The following is a 24,517-nucleotide window of genomic DNA, read 5'->3' on the forward strand; positions in this document are numbered from 1 at the left end:
TAAGAACATTGTCAATTACCTCTTACATATACCCTCAGCATTTATGCTAACCAAACCCCAAGTGTGTTTGGACGAAATGTGTTTCAGACAATTTGGAGTCGATTGAGCAATGTCCGTCTGTCTGGCTGGCTGGAGCGTACGATAACTCTCGAACGGATCAACCGATTCGGTCCAAAATTTGGCTTTCGTAATATTTTGTCCAAACTTAGTTTAAGTTGGAAGATGGGTTATATCGGCCCACCCCTTCCGGTACCTCCCCTACAAAAGTTCAAAAATGTTCGGAAAATTTGTACGCACGATAACTCTTAAAGGGAGTAACCGATTAGGTTCATACTTTGCAAATCGTTAAATTTTTACCAGACTTAGATGAGATTCCAACATGGACTCCAGCGGTCCACTCCTTCGAGTACCTTCCACACAAAATTTCGGATAAGGTCAGTTTAGGACCTGCTCTCTAATCGCTTTGATTTTTGTTTTAGAAACTAGCATTTACTGCCCCCCATACGACGGTACCAGTTTCATCAGGGGCAAGTACACACTTCCTGAGAAAATAGCCTGAAAGTTGCAAAAAACCCCAACGACCGTATGAGGTGGTTGGAGCGCAAGACCACTCTCGAACGGATCTGTCGATTTGGTCCAAAATTTGGCCTTAGTAATATTTTGTGCAAACATAGTTTAAGTTCGAAGATAAGCCATATCGATCCACTCCTTCGGGTACCTCACCCACAAAAGTTCAAAAATTTTCGGAAATATTGTTCGTACGGTAGGTAACTCTTGAAGGAAGTGGCCGAATTGATCCATACTTTACCCATCCTAATATATCTACCAGATATAGATCAGGTTCTATATGGACTATATTTGTCCACTCCATCCGGTACCTTCCACACAAAATTTCGGATAACGGTGTTAAATGAATTTTTACCAAAACAAACTGGTCTTTGATTACAATTTATAATGGACAGACGGACGGACGGACACACATCTCAAAATCGCTTTATCTCGTCGAGATATGAAGATTGGTATACCACATTGGGGGTCTCCGACCAATATTTCGCGGTGTTACATGAATTTTTACCACATAGTGGTATAGGGTATAAAAAAACACTATTTTTGGGATAAAATGAATATAGCTCCCTTATCAGTGAATTTTTTAAATCTCTGTTTTCGCAAAAACGAAGATGCTGTATTAGTTTTTTTTTTCATTACAGTGCAAACGACCCACTGAAAACGCGATAAAATACGTGATATTTTCAAAAACAATTTTATGTGATTTTCTTACTTTGGAATTTCTCGTATTTCGCGTTTTGGTAGATGGAATTTCACGAGTAATGATTTATTAGAACCGGAACGTGAAAATCTAAAATTTGCAATCAAGTACGGGAAATCGAATGACAATTGTCAAAATTAGGCCCGAAAAATATGATTTTTAGAAAAGTGTTCACTAGGGTTATGACTTTTTGGCATTTTTTCTCAAAAATGATTTCCTGTAGTGAGAATGAATGAACTTTTGCCTATAATTACCTAAAATAACATTCATTTCATTTTATTATAAAAAAGTTTCCGCACAAACCACATTGATTTTTTTTTAAATTCTATGAAGTGAAAAAAAGTTCTTTTAAAAAACAAATTTCCTGTTGCACGAATGAATGTCCTTTTGCCTAATAATGACTAAAAGAACTTTCATTCCTTTTAAATATTGAAAAAGGTCCCGCACAAACCACTTTTAATTTTTCTGACATATGAAATAAATTTATATCTATATATATAAAAGAGCTTAGTGAGTGAGTGACTGAGTTACTGAGTGACTGACATATCATCGCCCAGACGAAACCGCAGAAGCTAGAAAGCTGAAATTTTGACTGTAGGTTGCTATCGGTGTGTAGGGGTGAGATAAGGCTGGGTTTTTGGAAATTCGACCTAGAAGGGTACGAAAAGTACTAAAAGGTACTAAATATGGTACCCTTTGTATTAGGCAAACGGGAAGAGCTAGAATTCTGAAATTTGGAATGAGGGTAACTGATGGAGAGTTAGAAAGATGTACCAAAGGGTTTTTGGAAATTCGACCTATAAGTGTACGAATAGTTACTAAATTTGGTACCAATTGTATATTTTAAACGGATATAGGTACAATGTTCATATTTGGTATGGAAATCAAGGTTGGGAAGTGGTGTTGATATAAGGAAATTATTTTGGAAGTTCGTACTTATTTGTACGAGTAGTACTAAATTTGGTACAATTTGAATTTGGTGACCGAATAGAGATGGAATCCTGAAAGTTGGAATTAAATTACTTTTGGAGTGTAGGATCGAGATAGTTTTGGAAATTCGTTCTTATGGGTACGGAAAGTACTAAATGGTACTAAATTTGATACAATTAAAATTTGGGTGAACGAATGGGACTGAAATCCTAAAAAGTGGAATTAAGATAAATGTTGAAGTGTAGGATTGAGGAAGTTTTGGAAATTCGTACTTATGGGTAAGTAAAGTACTAAATGTCCAAATTTAGTACAATTTGTATAAGTGTACGAAAAGTTACTAAATTTGGTACCAATTGTATATTTTGAGCTGATATAGCTACAATCGTTATATTTGGTATGGGAATCAAAGTTGGGAAGTGGTGTTGATATAAGGAAATGATTTTTTTAAGTTCGTACTTATGTGTACGAGTAGTACTAAATGGTACTAAATTTGGTACAATTTGGATTTGGGTGAACGGATAGAGCTGAAAACCTGAAATTTGGAATTTAGATCACCGTTGAAGTGTACGATTGAGATATGGGGGTAGTTTTGGAAATTCATACTTATGTGTACGTACGTAGTACTAAATGGTACAAAATTTGGTACAATTTGGATTTAGATATACATGGAAACCTGAAATTTGGAATTAATATTACTGATGGAGTGAAGGATTGAGGTAGTATTGGAAATTCTTACTTATGGGTACGAAAAGTAGTAAACGGTACTAAATTTGGTACAAATTGGATTTGGGTGAACGGATAGAGTTGGAATCCTGAAATTTCGAAATAAGGTTACTGTTGGAGTGTAGGATTGAGGAAGTTTTTTGAAATTCGTACTTATGGGTACGAAAAGTACTAAATTTCGTACAATTTGGATTTGGGGGAACGAATAGAGCTGGTATCCTGAAATTTGGAATTAGGATTGATTGTTGGACTGTAGGATTGACTTAGTCTTGTAAATTCGGACTTATGGGTACGGAATGTACTAAATGGTACTAAGTATGGTACAATTTAAATTTAGGTGGACGGATAGAGCTGGAATCCTGAAATTTGGAATTATGATTACTTATGGAGTGTAGGATTGAGGTAGTTTCGGAAATTCGTACTTATGGGTACGGAAAGTACTAAATGGTACTAAGTTTGGTACATTTTAGATTTGGGTGTACAGATAGAGCTGGAATGCTGAAATTTATAATTAAAATCACTTATGGAGTGTAGCATTGAGGTAGCTTTGGAAATTCGTACTTATGGGTACGAAAATTAATAAATGGTACTAAATTTGGTAAAATTTACAGTTGGGTGGACGGATAGAGGTGGAATCCTAAAATTCGCAATTACTGTTTGAGATAGTTATTGAAATTCGTATTTTCATACAAAAATTATTAATGGTATTATGAATAGAAGTGGAATTCGGAAATTTGGTATTATAGCCGCTGTTGGTGTGTAGGGTTGAGATATGGATGTGGTTGTGGATATACGTACAATAAGTGTACGAAAATTACTAAATGGCACAGAATTTGGTCCAAATTGTTATTGTGTAAAGGGGTAGAGCTGAAATTGTGAAATTCGGTATAAGTATAGCAGTTGACGTTTAGAGTGGAGATAGAGAGGAATTTTGGAAATTCGTACTAATGTATACGAAAAATACTAAATCGCGGTTTGGATATAGTTTTGGTGATTTTTGAAACTTATACATACTATAAGTACTAAATTTGGTACCAGTTTGGTGTTGCATGATGGGATATAGGTGGAATTTCGAATTGTTGTATGAGGGATTGTGTTGGTGTTTAGATACGGATTTTTCGAAATGCATACAAATTCTAAAATTAGGCTGAGGGCTGGATGATTTATTGAGAAATACGAAATGTACTAAATGCTATTAAATTTGACGTTGGGTGCAGCAACGAAGATGATGATAGCATTAGTGCGTGAAAAGTACAAAATTGCAATAAATTTGGTATAGAAGTAAAATTCTGATATATTATGGATTTGTCAGGTTCATTGTTAGAGGTGGTCGTACAATAAGTGTACTAGAAGTATTAAATAATACTAAATATTGAAGCACTGGTACTGGGTGAATCGATAAATGAAATTTGTTATGAGGATAACTGTTGAGATTGGATCAGAATGTTTATTTAAATCCGCCTTTAAATGTATGAAAGGTTTCTACATGTAATACCATTGACATTGGGTGAACAAATAGAGCTAAAACTGTAACATTTGAGCTAAGGTCCTGGATTTTTAAAATTGTACTGAATAATGTATTATTGTTAACACGAATTCGGTTTCTAAATAATGTACTGAAATCAAAAAGTCAAACGTACCCTTTCAACAAAATTGTTTTTATCTTTGTTGTCTATTCTAAACGTTAATAAGTTCATTTGAAAAGGTAGATCTATGCGGTTAATGTTTCACAAGAAGGTTTTTACATCCTGAGAATAAAGGCATAAAATAAAATGTCTCAAAAATCAACTGTTATATAGATATACATTTTGATATGTGGATAAAATTTTAAAATACCCATACTGTTCTAATAAAACATGGACTGGAATTTAAAATGTAGGCCGCTGTTGAAGTGTAGAGGTCTTTCTTTTGAAATTCGAACAAAACGTATACAAGCAGTACTTGAAAGAAATTAAATATCAATTCAAATAGGTATTAGTACATCAAAATTTTCAGTGTTCCCCATATTAAATATTGTTTATTTGTATATTATTCTTTTCCGCTTACGAAGTAGCGGGCATTTTGCTAGTATAATATAAAATGATATATATGTAATAATTCGTTGATAAAAATTAGTGAGAATCAAACGGTCATGTCATTTTGGTTATGCCCGTGTGCCCTAATAGCTTCTTTCAGTTCCTTCAAAAAATTTTTAAAAATTCTGAAAAATAAAAAAGCTTTTTGCGCGGAAGCTTTTTTTATCGAATCACTTTATAATTAAGATTCTTTGTAATTTTAGGTAAAAACTCATCAAAATATCATACAGGGATATGAGGTTGTAAAAAAATCATAACCCTAACGTTCACACAAAATTTTTGTCTTTGGATACAGATTTCTGTAAAGCTGTGTAGACTACATTTACGATACATATATCCAATAACTCAGAATCGCGAGTTCTACAATCGTATACACGATTTTTTGAAAAACCTGGTTGCGGAATAAAATTAGAAGAAGATTTCAAAAACAATTAAAATCTGGCTTCAAAACGTCAGCGTCATTTAATGGTAGACGCAGATAAAATTTTGAAAAGTTATACATTGGTGAGATGTTCCTTATTTTGTTGGCTTCTACTTTTACTTTGACAGGAAAATCGTGAATAGTCCATATAACAATATGGCCCGATCTGAAATATTATTATTGACCTACAGCGAATTGAGTTTAATTTTCATTACAATCTCCCTATCATAATTATTTGTAAGTTTGGTTAGTTTTTCTTAGTGATTTAGATTTTAACCACGTTTTTTCCTTGTTCTCTAAAAAAATTGTGTCATGATAAAATTTTATTTACACCAAAAAAGCAAACCATGGCCCTTTTTCCATTGCGTAGAGAAAATCTTATAAATATTTATAAGAAATTACTGAAAAACATCTACATACATAAATATGTATGCATATATAGTTTATATCTTGTAAAAATTAATTTTCAATTTAGTTGCTTGCATTCAATAACAAGTCGTAACTTAAGTTAAAATCTATAAACTATGGCATAGACAGTTGAAGATGGTGGTTGGTTGGTGGTGGTGCTACAACAACCTCTAGGCTAGAAGACAGAGAAATATGTTAAAGATAAACATACTATGGTTATTACATATTACAACAACAAGTAATTTGAACCCACTCAACAAAGGGGAGTTTTACAGCATTTAATGCTGCTGCAATTTGTTGCAGACATAGAAGACAGTCAAGAACCTGCTGCCGCTGCTACTGTTTTGCCATTAAAAGATCGTCTATGGTAATTGTTGCCACAAAATGTGCATGCCACAAAATTCAAATTACTCTCGAACAATAAAATTGTTTTAATTTATTGTTTAAACATTAAAAATTAAAACGAAAAAAAAAATAAAGAAGAACATACATCGGGGAAGACAAGAGGGGGAAGGAAATAAAAGATTTTAAGAAAAATAAATGTAAAGAAATCATGAATAGCTTTAGATTCATGGAAACTGTATCTGGAGTACTTTGCATTAGAGTTTTAACTCAAAGTAAAAGATGCAGCACTGGTAACTCTATATAAACGCACAAAAAAGGAAAACGGTTAACCATTAAGCGGACAGGGAATCACAGTAGCAGGTTTTGAGTGGTAGAAAGAAGGACTGGTATGGATACTGGACAAACAAAAAGCTGCATTGAGTTCGGCCAGGAGGAACTGTTATTAATACCATCCACCCGAAATCTTCAAAATTCCCAAAATCGGGAGGTATCTATCTTTAGAGGCTAGATAAAAAACGTGGACCTGTACCAACCATTCATTATAGCATGCTTTATACTCCCAACGGATTCTAAATAACAAATGTCCGTCTTTTCGGTTGGATAATGTGGCTAAAACCTTCAAGATTGCACCGTTATATGTGGACTATATAACTATGTGCAATGTTTGGCTCGACTCCAATTTTCCCATCGTATGTTATGGCGTTAACCAGCAATTTTAGTTCATGGCCGTATGCTTTTTTATAGACTTCGGCTTATTATGTCAGGAAGAATGGACTTTTCTGATAAAAAATGTCGGTATGCAAACTATACATATTCTTGATCAGCGTGCAATTCTACATCGATATAGCCATGTCCGTCCGTCTGTCCGTCTGTGGAAATCACTCTAGCGTCCGAACGGATTGACATAGGTGGATGAAATTTTGGGAAAATCTATCATTTGTACGTAGGACTTTTGGTATTGAAAGCGGGCTATATAGGTCCACGCTTTCGTATTGCCCCCATACAAAATGACGCGTGACGCGTCGTCGTTTTAAGGAATTTTTAAGATATTTGTCCCATTTTAACACCGAATTGGTTGTAATTTGGTATTTTGCGTCTCCAGAGGCCAAAAAACATTCCTACCAAAGTTGGTTTATATAGGTCCACGTTTTGGTATAGCCCCCATATAACGCCCCATATTGACAACAGAATCGGTTGCAACTTTGTATTTTGTGTTTCCAGAGGTGTAGAAACATTTCTACCATAAAATGTTTATATAGGTCCACGTTTTGATATAACCCCCATAGGATATCTCCCGATTTTCGGTATTTTGAAGGTTTTGGCCTCATTATCACACCGAGATGGCTGAAATTCGGTATTTAGTCTTCGTTGGGGGTATAAAACTTCCCCCAGAAATTTGTAGGTATAGGTCCGCGCCATCATATATTGAAACAGCGATAGTGTGACCTTCGACTAAGGGAGCCACCGCAGTGGTAAGCATATCCGCCTTGCCCTCAGAAGGTCTGCGGTTCAATCCCTGACCAGAACATTAAAAATTTCGGCGGAGGCAAATCCCATCAGTGTAATACAATTCCTGAGTATTTCAGCCATACAAAACTTCTCTACAAAGTGGTGTCGTAAGAAGCGCCGTTCGGACTCGGTGATAAACAGTAGGTCCCATATCGTTGAATCGGCGTACACTCAATTGATAGGAGGGGGATGTATATTTTTACTTTATTTACAGTTAGATCAATGCATCGTAGAGTCAATGGCAAGTACTTCACAACTAAGACTGTGCTGCGTTCAACGAGACTCCGTTCTAATACATTTGGTAACCTAACATCAAACCTTGAGTTGAAGAAATTGTGAGTTTAAACTCCCCATCGCGCCAATATTGTTAGCCGTGGCGGGTTGCAACTAGGATCCGACTGATAAAACCTTCCCCATTCTTACTGGTGTAACGTAGAACTCTGCCGAGCGTGCAATCGTGGTACGTTACACCTGTTCAACAGCCCTACCAAACCAACTCACCTAACTCCTGTTTCATTATGGACTAATTCTAATACATTTCTGAACTTAGATAAAATCGTATACATGTGTAGAAGCATCTACAACAACAGCAACATTATGCTAAGGGATATTTTTGCCACCGTTGAAAACTCACAACTATACGCTTTTTCAGATGATTATCTGTAGCTTTTGTTTTTCATTGTTGGCAATTTAAATTATATGAAAAATCTTTTAATTTAAATCAAACTGCGGAAGAGCCGTAGAGCACATGTTAAACTAACATAAATTTGTAAACAGTCTAATTACACTATTGGTGGCAAGTCAATGTCTATTCAATGAACAGTGGTTCACAGCAAACAAAACACAGGAGTTAAGGGAATTTCCAAATATTTGATTTATTTTACGAAATTGTTAAACAAAATCATAAAATTAATAATTTCATAATTTTAAATTATTTGGCTTTTGGCTACAATCAATTGAGTTTATATCTGCGAGATACTAAATTTAGTCGGTTTAAAGTTGGCCGCTGTTCGACTGTATTTCACAAAAGTTGTCGCAAATCTATCCCACAGCAATTTAAGAATTACATTTCACTCCCATGAACAAGATAAATGAACATGAACAACGAAAACTTTGTTGCTGTTGTTGTTGTCAGTTTGCAGGAAGAAAACGCTACAAAATTTACAATATGGGTTACATTAGAGACACAAAGCTCGGCTTTAGTTAGAATACAATGAAGGTAAATTACAGCAGATGCATAGGAAAGAAAGCCTTTGAATGCAAAAAAATAAACAAATAAAAACAAGGCAACACGGCAAGTTGTCATAGAAGGTAATTTGATATAACGAATTACAGAAATATTCCCGATGAAAGCTTTAATAAAATTCCAAAAGTATGGTAGCAGAAAAACCTCAGGTATACTCACAGACATTTATCAAAAACGTTGACAGCTTCTGTAACAGTCCAACCGCCTCTACTCTGGCGCATAACATTATAGCGGAATAACAAGAATTTGGTTTGATAATAACCCGTAATTATCTAAATAAACATTATACATATACGGAGTAGCAATTCATCAGCTGTTAGTATTTAACCGTCATTTAACATCTGTGGTAGTTTGACAAAAATACGATAAACATATTTAATTAACTTATTATATTGTGATTCGAAGGAAAAAATATGTTTCTTTTATTACGGAAATAAAGTTGATATTTATAATTACAATTATTTACACTTAGGTTGGCCAATTTTTCGCAAACCAAATATACAAAATCCGTAGGCGTCCGCCATGAATCTCTTTGTACGGTCAGCAGAAAATCACACGGCTACCCTACAATCAGTAGCAGGCGAGAGAGTTATCGGGGAGGATGAAGAGAAACATATTTTCCGCAATCCAAAATTGTCCTGCAGTCAGTAGCAACATGAAGAGACAGAAGAAACAAGTAAGAAAGTATCAGTCAGCTGTGCTGATACCCCCAACCACTGACAAAAAAAAAAAAACAACAAAACCAAACCAAACACAATAATTACACTATGCAACACTGAAAATGCAAACAACTTCTAGTAGGCATTTTTTGAAAGTACATATTTAGACTACAAAAACCCTAGTAGGGTTTTGTCCTGTCAGATCCAGTTCGGATTTTATGGCCTCATCTAAACCGGGCTAAATCTACACTTCTTTGCATTTATCAGGCCTTTATCTCAGAAACGAATAGGAATTTGGCCTTGCTGTCTTTAGCAATATTGTAGCCCTAAACTAGTAGAACTTACCTTTTGAAAGAACCACATAAGAAATACTCCAACTAGGGCATCAAAATCTATAAAATATAGAAAATTTTACGTTATTGCTGAAATTCTGGTCGGTATCGGCTAAACTATTGGGAGCTGAACCAAGCAAACTTTTGCAAAAATCTTCCAAATAAAGTTCTCAGCAATTCTTCAGAACATTCTGAAACTCTAAAATGCTTACTTCAGGTTGCTTCAGCGGTATTTTGTATCATATCTTTTACAACACGTATTTCAAACACAGTTCACTCCAACAGTTTATTCTCGCATTTCGGATTTCACTACATTATTGACATTTTTATTAAATCGTCGTTGAAAAATGTACTGAAAAACACGGCATAGAGGCATTTTACAACAATGACATGTTCTGAAGAGTTGTGTATTACATTCCAGGGAATATTTTACCAAAAGAAAATATTCAGAAAAAATTAACGGTTTTGGAGATACGGTTCGAAATGTGTAAAAATTGTGGTATTTTTGCATATATTTTGAAATTTGAGGCAATAAATGTAGTTTTTCGAGTTCAATGTTTCTTCAAATATTTTATTCTTGTCCTTATCTACAAATTTGCTTCAGACGTCAGAAGAAGATTCGAATTGGTTTCAGAGATATAGCCCCGAATTTCTTTAAAAACTCAATATTTAACCATGTTTAGATGGGGCCATAAAATTCGAGCTGGATCTGACAGAACAAAACCCAACTAGGGTTTCTTGTCGTTTGGGTCTATACTTTCCACCTTAAAAATGTTGCACAGTGTTATCCGTATATAAAATATATTGATTTTGTATCACTTACTTACTTACTTAGGGGTAGTTTACACTATATGTAAATGTCATATGACATGAAATTTTCCATCATTATATAGTCGCTAATATGTGCAATATTGGGATTTTCCTTACGCCAATTACTTTGTGAGTCCACTCCAGCAAAAATGTAATAAAATTACGTCTCCACATTGCCTGCGTGGGTAGATATGGAATGTTTTTATTTCGTGTCATATGACATTTACATATAGTGTAAACTACCCCTTAGCTGGCTCATTACAGAACATTTGTTCCACAGACCGAACTAAGAAAAGATCTCCAATTCTCTCTGTTTAGTGCTTCGCTTTTTGGAATACCGCGCCTTGTCATCCCTTCATCCACTTGTTTGCGCCATCTATCCTTTGGCCTGCAAATTCTGCGTGCACCGCCATGTGGCTCGAATTTATACGACTTTTTAGCGGGTTCATCATCGCCCATTCTTATTATATGGTCTAACCAACGCAATCGCAGATACTGCTCGTGGTTCATACGACGTCGACAACAGTTGGTCCGATCTCAATGGACGCATTGCGCGTCGACACCATCAGCCGTTTACCACCAGACCCACTTTAGCAGATTCTCTTTCGACCTTCATAAAGGTATCGTTTACTTCTTTTACTGATCGTCCCATGATGTCTATATCATCAGCATAAGCAAGTAACATGTGGCTATTGGTGTAGATTGTGCCACTTCTTTTGACGTTTGCCTCTCGTATAACATTTTCTAGCAGGATGTTGAAAAGATCACACGAAAGGCTGTCTCCTTGCCTGAAACCTCTTTTGGTACAAAACTCTTCGGAGATGTTCTTTCCTATTTTAACTGAAGATCTTGTGTCAGAGTCATTTTACGAAGCCGAATGAGCTTTGCTGGGATACCAAATTCAGACATTGCTTGGAATACCTTCAAACGTAGCGGGCTGTCGAAGGCTGCTTTATAATCGACAAAAAGGTGGTAGGTGTCGATCTGCATCTCTTGGGTCTTCTCCAGGATTTGCAGCAGGGTAAATATCTGACCAATGGTGGACTTGCCAGGTCTAAAGCCGCATCGGTATGGTCCAATTATTTCGTTGACCATGGGCTTTAGTCGTTCGCACAACATCCCTGACACTATCTTGAATGCGATAGGGAGAAGACTTATGTCCCTATAGTTGGAGCATTAAGTCTTATCTCCTTTCTTATGGACAGGACACAGAATGCTTAGGTTCCAATCGTCGGGTACGCGTTCCTCCTGCCAGATGGAGCTAACTAACTGATGCATACATCTTATCAGCGTGTCGCCTCGGGTTTTAAACAGCTCCACTGGTAGGCCATCGGCTCCTGCTGCCTTAGTATTCTTCAGCCGGTTTATTTCTGACTTTACCTCATCTTGGCTGGGCGGTATACATTCAATACCATCCTCTGGGATTGGATCTGTGTTATCTTCGTCTTCGCTACTATTGGACACGAACAGGTTGGAAAAATGCATTTTCCATATCCTTAGCACACTATCTGTATCAGTTACCAGATTACCTTGCTGGTTTCTACAGGAGGATGTGCCAGTTCCAAAGCCATCAAATTGATGTTTCACTCTTTGGTAGAATTTTCGGACATCATTCTGTCTCCTGTACATCTCGATTTGTTCACACTACCGCTTTTCCATCTCTCTCGTTTCTCCTCTCTCCTTTTCTCCCGATACCTCTCTCGTGCGCTACGCGTTGCTACTGATTGTAAAGTAGCCCTTTATGCCGCATTTTTCTCCTCGGTAGCAGCACGACAGTCCTGGTCATACCATAGATTCCTTGGTGGAGGTCTCTGGTATCCAACTACTGATTTTGCGGCTGTTTGCATGGAGTGGGCAATGTTTTGTCATTGTCCTGATATGTTATCGGGACGAGGAGTGCTTTGATTAAGCAGTTGGGCCAGTTGAGTGGAATATGCTGTGGCTATCTGTTGTGATTGCAGCTACCCATGTCCAACTTCCGTGTTGTGTCTGTTCGCACTTTGTTTGCTACGTTTAATTTGGTACGTACCTTTGCTGCAACAAGGTAGTGGTCCGAGTCTCTGTTTGCACCTCGGAAGGATCGTACATCCAACACGCTTGATGCATGTCTTCCATCTATCACAACGTGATCAATTTGATTTCTGTTCTTTGATCTGGCGAATCTGGTACTGCTAACTACCATGTTTCTTGCAGCTGCAAAGTCTATCAGCCTCATACCATTGTCAGATGTTTCACAGTGGAGACTGAATGTCCCGACTGTTGGGCAAAAGATATTCTCCTTTCCAATTTTGGCATTAAAATCGCCTAGTATAATTTTAATGTCATGGGCAGGGCATAAGTCATAAGTTTCTTCTAAGCGCTCGTAAAATATATCTTTGGTCTGTTCGTCCTTTTCTTCAGTGGGAGCATGAGCGCAAATAAAGCTGATGTTGAAGAATTTAGCTTTTATTCGAATTGCAGCAAGTCTTTCATTCACTGGGGTGAAGCTGGATACCAGATGTTTTAGTCTCCGACTAACTACGAATCCGCAACCAAACGCATGCTTTACGTCATGGCAATTATAATACAGTGCGTCACCTTTAGGTGTTGTTGTGACGCCATTCCCGTTCCATCGCATTTACTGTATGGCAGTAATGTCGGCCTTGTACTTTTCTAGTACATCTGCCAATGCTTAAACTGCACCTTCTCTATAAAGAGTGCGAACATTCCAGGTGCAGATTCGCCGATCATGGTCCTTAAAACGTTTGCGGGGTTCGTCAACTTTAGAGGGGTTTGTTTTTCTTTTCTTTCGTTTTTTCATAGTAGGCTGTTTTTAGGGGGAATGCACGTTCTTATGGTGAACGCACGGCACATGTTAGCTCACTACCTTTGGCGGGTCTTAAAGGCAGTTCCCCAGGTGACACCACGGGGAGGTCAGTGTCCACTTGAGATGAAAGAGAGACCAAGATAAATCCTGGGCTTTGCCAGGTTAAAGCCGGTCAGGACCGTTACTTGGTGTCTTCCATCCCCTACGTCACCCAATTTGTATCACTAGTTTGCATTAAAATCTGTAGGTGAAGAAGAATATACTTATTAGGCTAAGAGAAAAAAATTATTTTCTAGTTTTCAATGCATTTATAAATAAAATACTGTAACTTAATTTTTTTTTAATTATTTTTTTATTATATCCTTATACTCCTTAGGAATAAAGTTTGATACGATGAAAATGTGCGTTATCGAGATAATGGTTTTGACCCCAAGTATATTTGGACGAAATCCGATTAAGACCATTTGGAGTGTGTTTATCCATTTACGTCCGTCTATCTTTCTGTCTGTCCGGCTGGCTGGTGTCATAACTTGCGAGCGAATCAGCCGATTTGGTTCTCATAATGCTTTGTCCATACTTAGAGAAGGTTCCCTCATCATGACACCAGTGAACGATCTTCATGAGGATACGAAGGGTTTACCAGTGCATCAGCACAACAGGATATTGCCGGTGCAGTACCTGTTTGGGTGCTATCGCAGTGAGCATCCCTGTCACGAGTTAGTGGACAGTGTTAGCCCAAACAGGCACGCCTGGTGAAACCTTCATGATCTAGAGAGAGAGAGAGAGTGAAAAAGAAGTCCAAGGGTATAAACGAGAACTTCTAGACCAATTAGCCTATCAGGCAGCCTTGGGTAGCATTCACTCTGATGCAGTCGAACAGGCAGTACAGAGATACAGTGTGAATGCCGTACTTGGGACTGCCCCCATCCTTCGCAGCAGAAGAACCCCAACTGCCAAGGCAAACATGTGTGGTTTTAGCTCAGTTAAGATCCGAACAATGCAGCCGCCTCCATGTATATTGAGCCCGAATTGATGCCACGATACCCAACAAATGCTCGGCATGCGGATTGTCATCACACAACATGCTGCATTTAGTCTAGGTTGCAGAATTTTTGAAACTGAAACTGATAACGAACAAATTTGCGTTGCTACAACAACAACTGATAAGCACGAAAACTTACGAACTGAGAGTTCGATTTGGCAGAAGCTTTGAACATCGTAAAATTTCCTCCAAACATGCATCAAGTTTCAAGAAGGTCTATATTGGAAAACATCTTCGGGTACGTTATTTCTTGTGGTCCTGTTTACAGCGATATAATCTTTTTCGTGGGCAAGTCCAGGCTTCCTAATACATTGGTTCAAAAGCTCTAAAAAATCCATGGTTACAAAACAAAGTACCTGATATGCACGGTAACTATCGAAAGGAATGATTGTCATTCGTTCAACCTTTGCGCGACGTACTAATTCTTTCACACTTAAATCATGTTCATCATCATGGAATATGGACTATATCGGTCCACTCCTTCGGTTACCTCACACACAAAATTTTAAAATTTTTCGAAAACATGCAGTTTAGGGGCAGTTAAAGGGTAGGCTCGTTTTGAAATTGTTACAGCAAATAATCTATACTGCTTGAGATAATTACCCTAAAGATGTTCTGAAATGGAGTCCTCGACTTGGTCCAATCTTTGCACATCATAATCGTTTTTCCAAACTTTGAAAAAAGTGAACCGCCACTTCTTCCGGTACCTTCCCCACAAAAGTTCAAACATTTACATTTCGGATAGTTCTCTTGAGGGTATACCTCTTTCGATAAAGTCCGATACTGTTTTACTTTTTAACTGAGCGAAAATCACATAACAAAGGACCACGAACAAGTAACAAACTAATATTTCCTCACGGGTAGCTGGTCCACAAGAGAACAACACCTTCTCCACACTAACTCGAAGAAATACCCTCTAAGTGCCCTACTGAAATCTCCGAGTACGGCAACCACACTGCACCTTTATACTGTAGCAGTGTGTTATGTTATTGAAGCATGTCCGATAGGCTCGTTAATGTAGACGATCTCGCTTGTACCTTCGAACTTGATAGGCTCGATGATATAGAGGTTCTCGCTTGTACCTTCAGACTTCTCTGTCTAGATGATGAAGATCTCTGTAGATTTGCCAGGGTGAGGAAAATCTGTCCACTAGATACTGACAGGGATGCTCACGACTGTAACACCCAATCTGGTACTTCATCGACAAAATTTTGTTGTATGAATGTACCTGTAAAATCTGTATCTCTTCATCTTCGTCCACTGGTGTCATAAAGAGACTCCCTGTTGCAGTACTCAGGGCGGCATTCTACGTAGCGCTAACACTTGCATACCACTATGTCGCCGAATAGCTTACCACAGACTAGCCTATTGCTTGATAAGAGGTCAACAATGGTTTTTTTTAATCAGCAAACCAAGTGCTGCCTGCTGTAAATAGCTGTGACTTGTCCTTTATCATTGAGATTCCGCAGTACCCAACGACTTGAATGATTTCGCGTTCCAGATACGTCTACGATATAGCTCATCGTTAATTGTGGTGGTATTATACGGCTTATATTGCGTAACACACTCCTATTCGCCCTATCACTCTCAGGATGCTTTATAAATTGCCGGTTAAAATAACACGAGCACCTCTTCGCATCTGTCCCTGTCACGTAGTTTTAAGCAACAACGTTCTATCATCACCCATCTTTTCTGGATTCGAGAGTGATTTAACCGTCGTCCACAATTCACTGAATCCTGTACCAATGTTGCATTGCTTTAGGTGGTTTAGCCAGATTTTTGGAGTTGGGCAATTGAACGACCTAGTTCAAAATCTAGTTCATTGGACACCGGTTGTTTGTATGAATAAAAATGCGTATACTTAATATCTCACGTTAGTTTGTATGATCTTACTTATACGTTTTTGAACTAGGACGTTCAATTGCCCAACTCTACAGTTTTTCCGCTTATGTTCGTTGACTTCAAGAGTAAGTTAATTAACTTTTGGGTCTTCAGGTACGACAAAGCTCATCACGCTCATTTGCTAGTCCCGTTACCTCTTTTGGAAATTTGGTTTAATTTCGGGTATTCGACCAGCAGGTGTGTAGCGAGCGGCTGCAGCTATGACGATGTCCCGGAAAATTCTCTCAACTACCCGAGAATGTACCCCTTCCCAATAAGCTTTTCCATTAAAAATGCCTCCGAGTTTCGTGACTGCGGTGAACCTAAAATGTGAAAGTACCGCTATTTCGCTAAATTCCTCAAAATATCTAAAATGTGAGGTACCGTGATATGGGGGCTATGTCAAAATATGGACCTATGTGGACAATTTTTGTTGGAGACCACTGGGAATCTCAAATGTCAAATAGTTCGTAGTTCGGCCAAAAAATTTAACTATATATGGTGTTATATGGGGCTATACCAAAAAAAGAACCAACAAATATGTCAAGCACATATCTGGTATTTGACCGGTAAAACCGAACTGATGAGGAGAAACGCCCAATTAACGAGGCACCCTGTTGCTGTTCTCAGGACGGCATTCTGACAGGTTTGAATCTTTTCCCAATTCGTATCACATAATCTGGGGGCCAAACTGGAGCCGCGTAGCTTACCACAGACCGGCCTATTGCGTAATATGTGGTAAACAAGGTTTCTTTGTCTGCACCCCAAGTGCTGCCGGCTAGGGACTTGAGGAACTTGTTCCTACTTCTCAGTTTGTCGCAGATAGCTGTAGCATGCGCGCACGACTTGAACGTAGTATCGAATGTGACCTCTAGAATTTTGGAACAGTTCGTGGTCTGAATTCTGCCACAATCGATAACGACACTCAACTCTCTTCAAACTGCGCAGTCCATGTGGTGAACAGAGTGGCGCAGATTTAGTGAAGGAAACCTCTAGTAGAGGTTTAACAGTTCCTTTTCACTCTACGGGGTTAGGACTTCTTGTTCCTTAAGTCCACGTACGACTGGCGTCCACACATTTGTATAATTGACTATCCAACGCTTCAAGCTTGGCGGAAGGGTTGTCTGTTCAATGTCATTAAACAGCGTGGAGTACTGACAGTACGAGTATAAAAGGCTTTTGATAAGTCAAGCGCCACTATTACTGTTCAATCACACGGCGGTCTCTGGTTGAGTCCTTGACAAATATGTGTCGTGTAGCGCTTTTGTCGTGCTGTGCTGATATTTATACCCTATACCACAATGTGGAAAAGGGTATTATAAGTTTGTTTTGGTAAAAATGCATGTAACAAAATTCAATCAATCTTCATATCTCGACGAGATAAAGCGATTTTGAGATGTGTGTCCGTCCGTCCGTCCGTCTGTCCATTATAAATTGTAAACACGCTCCAGGCCGCAATTATGGACCGATCGTCACGAAATTTTGTATGGAGGTCGGGTTCAGATCAGAATAGATCCCTATTCTTTTTGGTGATGATCGTGAAATATTTAGCGGGTGAAATGGACCAAAAACATAATATTTATCCAATTTTCTAGCAGCTCTGTAGGTCTCAATAATAGTCCGATCAACGCGTAATTTTAAATAACGTAAGAGTATATCACAAAGGAGAAGCTTGCAATATGAGATGGCGATCGGATAATATTTAGAGGGTTAAATGGACCAAAACTTTTATGTGAAAATTGTGAAAGTTTGTAATATACAGCTTATATCTTAATTCCTGGAAGTGACATTCCGGACAAGTGAGATATACTTGAAAGTGGAACGCTTGACCTTTCAATTGATGCCAATTATGTTGGTGTGCATGATCAGATAACAGAGTTACAGCCTAATATATTCCGTTATTTGTTTGTAGCGTAATAATAAACTCGCTAGAAGTCGCAATTATACATCAATAGTCACGATATTTTGCACCGGGTAAGCGTATAGGTCGAAAAAGATGCCTACAATTTTGAATGATGATCTGATATTCTTTAGCGGGTGAAATGGACCATTACTTTTGTATGAAAAATATAAAAATTTTATTTTTGGTCGATATTTTAATTCCTTGAGGACATATATATTTCGCAAAGTAGCCTACTTATGGAAAAAAACTACTGATCTTTCCTCTGATGTAAATTGCAATAAAGTGTTTGCTAGATAACGGGCCTACTGCCTAATATATAATGGGTTCTGTGTAGAGAACCACCACCATATACCATGCTACATATTGTCTCTCCAAAAGTTTATGTAACACCACGAAATATTCGTCCTAGACCCCTTATTTGGTATGCCAAAATTCATATCTCGACGAGATAAAGCGATTTAGCGATGTGTGTCCGTTCATTAAAAATTTTAAACAAGCTTAAGGCCGCAATTATGGACCGATTGTAACGAATTTTTTAAGGAGGTTGGGTTCGGGCCAGAATGGAAATGATTAGTTTTTGCTGATGATCGTGAAATGTTCAGGGAATGAAATGGACCAAACACAAAATGTTAACCAATTTTGTAGCGGCTATGTAGGTCAAAATAATAACCCGCTACATTTTGAACAAAGTTTGAGTTAATGATGAAGAAGAAGCGTACAAACCAACGTGAAGATCAGAGAATACTTAGCGGGTTAAATGAACTGAAACTTTTGTGTGAAATTAGTAAAAATTTCAGTAACGTAGCGGTTAAACAACGGAAGTAGTAGTACTACATAAGTGGGTTTCATTACATTTTAGTTTGTGTGAACTAAATTTTCCTTTCCTGCTACAAAAATGTCTTTGTCATGCTAGATAACTTTTTGGTTTTGGTCATAAGTATTATACATTACATCTCTGATATTTGATAATTAAATTTTCACAATCATTGAAAAGAAGTTCCGTGGAGAGCGATTGTCCAGGAATAGTGGTATAGGGTATCCCATGGTCGGCTCCGTCTGACTATAGACTTTTCTTACTTGTTTTATTATTTTTCTGACGCTGGGGAGGTCTCAAGGGTCTTTGCTACTGGCGAAATCGGCCTGTACGATTCACTTTTGCTGGCATCCTTGCCAGCTGGACCACCCTGCCCATTTCGCAGACTTCGGGAAAAATTAGGGTGGCTAGCGACAAGTTAAGAACTTTAATGAGATACTCCAGAGATGGAGATTTCATCAGGGCCCAACGCTTTGGATGATTTAGCGTTCCTGGTGACATTCGCAACATCATCCATTGTAAACTGTGGTGTTTCATCCTCGGCAGGAAGAGATCTGATGCGACGTAGTACTCTTCTCTTCGCCCTGTCACTCACGGGGTATTCGACAAACTGTCGATTGAAATAACTCGTGCACCTCTTCGGGTCAGTCAACGAAACGTCGCCAAAAGTGACCTAGGTCCTACCTTCTTTCTTTCCAGGGTTCGAAAGTGGCTTAACCGTTGCATACACTTCACTTATACCAGCTCCGATGTTGCAACTTTTTAGATGATCTAACCATTTGTTCCGCTTATACTCCCCGACCAACTTCCTGTTTCAACGCGCTGACTCTGGGGTCACTGGGGTTGGTTCGACGAAGCCTATCACGCTCATTTGCTAATCCGGTCGCTTCTGCTAGGAAGACTAATGTTGGGCCTATAACCTGGAGTACAGCTATTTATCGCCGGGATGTACACGTTCAGCAACTCTACCTCGGAGAGCCAGACTCAACAGACTGATACAATAGGAAACGTTGTTGTTAGTACTAAGGATGGATCGTAGTTGTTGTTGTAGTACGCAGTTGTTGTTGCCGCGACCATGATATTCTTCCGAATCATAAATTCTACTATTTCCTCGATCTTACATCGGAGTCCATTGCAAAAAAAATTCAAAGAGGATGCATTTTCAGGGATTCGAACAACAATTACTGGTGTTAAGTGCTGCGTATGCTGTTAAAAGAACTGCGGGGACGACGTCGAGGACTTACTGGTGGCTGTGTTCACGCAACAAGGTCTGAGATGCACCTACTTCCGGAATCTATTGCATCTCACAGATGTTTGAATGTGGTGACCAGTGACTATATATGTCAACAGTCAAGCGGCCCTCAAGTCTCAAGTCCCACACGATAAACTACACTGTTCAACAAAATCGAACTTTTTTTAAAATTACAATAAACCTCACACAGATTATGAAAGAAGACCGAAAAAAGAAGACACGTGTATCGGCGTTTTGAAAGTTTACGTCGGGAAGTAACCTAAATAGGCGTGGCAAGTTCCGCCCATTTCTACAGGTTTTGAATCTGCCAAAAGTAAAATCACGTTTTAGGGTTAATGTTGTACTTTATCTGAGTTAATTAAGTTTTGTCCCACAAAACTTCATTCTAGATAGAAGACGCCAAAGACAAAAATAATCTCCATCAAATTTCAATATAAGTCGCCGAAATATGTATTTGCAATATGTATCAAGAAAATATATACATCAAGTTTGCCAACAAAACAAACTAGATATCTGAGTAAAATACTTTGCTAAGAAAATGAAGTTACAAAATTAGATATTATAGGTGGAAATTATTTGTTAAACTTTTAGACTCTTAATTAATATTTATTCCAGACTGAGCCAAAATCTCCTAAAATACCTCACTTTTCGGGGGTTATGTCAAAAGAAGAAATGTTCCAAATCAAATTTCATTATGTGTCTCTGAACAAAAGAAATTTGTTGCTATAATATTTAACATCTCCAGAAGCTTTCGCTTTTTATACCCTCCACCATAGTATGGAGGGTATATTAAGTTTGTTTTTCCGTTTGTAACGCATTGAAATACTCATTTGCGACCCTATAAAGTATATATATTCTTGATCAGGGTAAAATTCTAAGTCGATCTGAGCACGTCCGTCCGTCCGTCTGTGGTAATCACTCTAGCATCCACAAAAATGGACATAGGACGCTGAAATTTTGGGAAAATGCGTCTTTTGTTTGCAGGCAGGTCAAGTTCGATGATGGGCTATATCGGTCCATGTTTTGGTATAGCCCCCATATAACGGTACCCCCCGATTTACGGTATTTTGACGTTTTTAGCTACATTTTCAGACCGATTTGGCTATAATTTGACATTTAGGGTTCTTAAGTGTCAATAAACATATATAACAAAACTTGTGGACATAGGTCCACGTTTTGGTATAGCCGCCATATAACGGTACCCAGCGATTTGCGCTTTTTTACGTTTTTAGCTACATTTTTAGACCGATTTAGCTATAATTTGACATTTAGGGTTCTTTAGTATCAATAAACTTATATAACAAAAGTTGTGGACCACGTTTTGGTATAGCCCCCATATAACGGTACCCCCCGATTTGCGGTATTTTGACGTTTTTAGCTACATTTTCAAAACGATGTAGCTATAATTTGACATTTAGGGTTCTTAAATGTCAATAAACTTATATAACAAAAGTTGTGGACATAGGTCCACGTTTTGATATAGCCCCCATATAACGGTACCCCCGATTTACGGTATTTTGACGGTTTTAGCTACATTTTCAGGTCGACTTAGCTATATTTTGACATTTAGGGTTCTTAAGTGTTATTAGACTTATTTAACAAAACTTGTGGACATAGGTCCACGTTTTGGTATAGCCCCCATATAACGGTACCCCCCGATTTGCGGTATTTTGACGTTTGTAGCTACATTTTCAGACCGATTTAGCTATAATTTGACATTTAGGGTTCTTAAGTGTCAATAAACTTATACAACAAAAGTTGTGGACATAGGCCCACGTTTCGGTATAGCCCCCATATAACGGTAGCCCCCGATTTTCAGTAATTTGGTGCTTTTAGCTACAATATTAAACCGAACTAGCAGCAATTTTACATTTGAAGTTCTTAGTGGTCACAACACCTCTCCATCAAAAATTGTCAACATAGGTCCATGTTCGGATATAGCTCCCATGTAACGGTACCTCCCAATTTTCAGTAATTTGGCAATTTTAGCTACAATTTTTAACCGAACTAACTGTAATTTGACATTTGAAGGTTGTAGTGGTCACCACACATCTGCATCAACAATTTTCAACATAGCCCCAATATAACGATACTTCCCGATTTTCGGTACTTTGAGGATTTTACTTAAAATGTTTAACCGAACGTAGGTCCATGTTTTTGTATAGCCCCAAAACAAACCTCCCGATTTTCCGTACCTTAGCTTTATTTTTTGGACGAACTTTCTGTAATTTGAAATTTAAAAGTCAACAAAAATTCTGCAACAAAAATTGTTCATTTAAGTTCATATTTTCGAATAGCCCAGATACCTCCGAACTAGCTGTTAATGACATTTGAAGCCCACGTTATGTACCGATTTTCGATATTTTGAGGATTCTAGCTAAATTTTTTAACCGTATTAGGAGTTATTTGACATTAAAGGCTCCCATCAAAAACCCATGTTTTATTATAACCCCTATATAACAGTACCTCCCAATTTCTAGCCCACCAAAAATTGTCAACAGTTAGATATAGGCACCATAAAAAAGGACCTCCCGAATGAAGAATTTTATGTACATTATCTGACATTTTAACGTACTCACTTAAAGTTGGGGACAGGAATGAATATTTTATGGTGGAGGGTATGAAAAGTTCGGCCCGGCCGAACTTAATGCTTTTTTACTTGTTATATATGATTTAGGACCGTATTCTACCGTTTTTATTCACATTTTCGTTATCTGCGGTCACAAAATATATTTTATTGATGTTTTTCATAATAAATTCTTTCAGAAGATTATGTGTGCTCGATCCAAACTGTTTTTGAAATATCTATAGTGAATATGTATATGTACATATGTAGGGAAAATATTGATTACCCAGATCGGACTTTGAAAAATTACGTATTTTAGTACTATAAACTAAAATAACGGCATCAGTATAAGTCATAGGTTCCTGATATTGTATGTGAAAATGCGGGGATAGTCTACGGCTATTGTCCAGTGAATATATATCTGAAATACGAGTCCTAACATGGTTTTGGCATGGTCCTAAATACTCTAATGATGGCAGCTACTCCTGCTCTGATAAAATTGACTGAAGTAACCCTAGGCACTGACATACATGTGTGTATCATTAATGATCATAACAAATTTAATTAGCATATAGCTAGTTACTTCGATTTCAAGGGTTAATTCAGTCAATTTTATCAGAGCAGGAGTAGCTGCCATCATTAGAGTATTTAGGACCATGCCAAAACCATGGATGTTAGGACCCGTATGTCAGATATATATTCACTGGACAATCCCCGCATTTTCACATACAATATCAGGAACCTATGACTTAAAATATATTTTGTGATAAAGAAAATGTGAATAAAAGCGGTAGAATATGGTCCTAAATCATATATAACAAGTAAAAAAGCATTAAGTTCGGCCGGGCCGAACTTCTCATACCCTCCACCATAAAATATTCATTCCTGTCCCCAACTTTAAGTGAGTACGTTAAAATGTCAGATAATGTACATAAAATGCTTCATTCGGGAGGCCCTTTTTTATGGTGCCTATATCTAACTGTTGACAATTTTTGGTGGGCTAGAAATTGGGAGGTACTGTTATATGGGGGTTATAATAAAACATGGGTTTTTGATGGGAGCCTTTAATGTCAAATAACTCCTAATTCGGTTAAAAAATTTAGCTAGAATCCTCAAAATATCGAAAATCGGTACATAACGTGGGAACTTCAAATGTCATTAACAGCTAGTTCGGAGGTATCTGGGCTATACGAAAATATGAACTTAAATGAACAATTTTTGTTGCAGAATTTTTGTTGACTTTTAAATTTCAAATTACAGAAAGTTCGGCCAAAAAATAAAGCTAAGGTACGGAAAATCGGGAGGTTTGTTTTGGGGCTATACAAAAACATGGACCTACGTTCGGTTAAACATTTTAAGTAAAATCCTTAAAGTACGAAAATCGGGAAGTATCGTTATATTGGGGCTATGTTGAAAATTGTTGATGCAGATGTGTGGTGACCACTACAACCTTCAAATGTCAAATTACAGTTAGTTCGGTTAAAAATTGTAGCTAAAATTGCCAAATTACTGAAAATTGGGAGGTACC

The sequence above is a fragment of the Musca autumnalis genome, unplaced genomic scaffold (genome assembly GCF_047663935.1).
Source record: "Musca autumnalis isolate F117 unplaced genomic scaffold, ASM4766393v1 scaffold_1, whole genome shotgun sequence".
NCBI lineage: Eukaryota > Metazoa > Arthropoda > Insecta > Diptera > Muscidae > Musca > Musca autumnalis.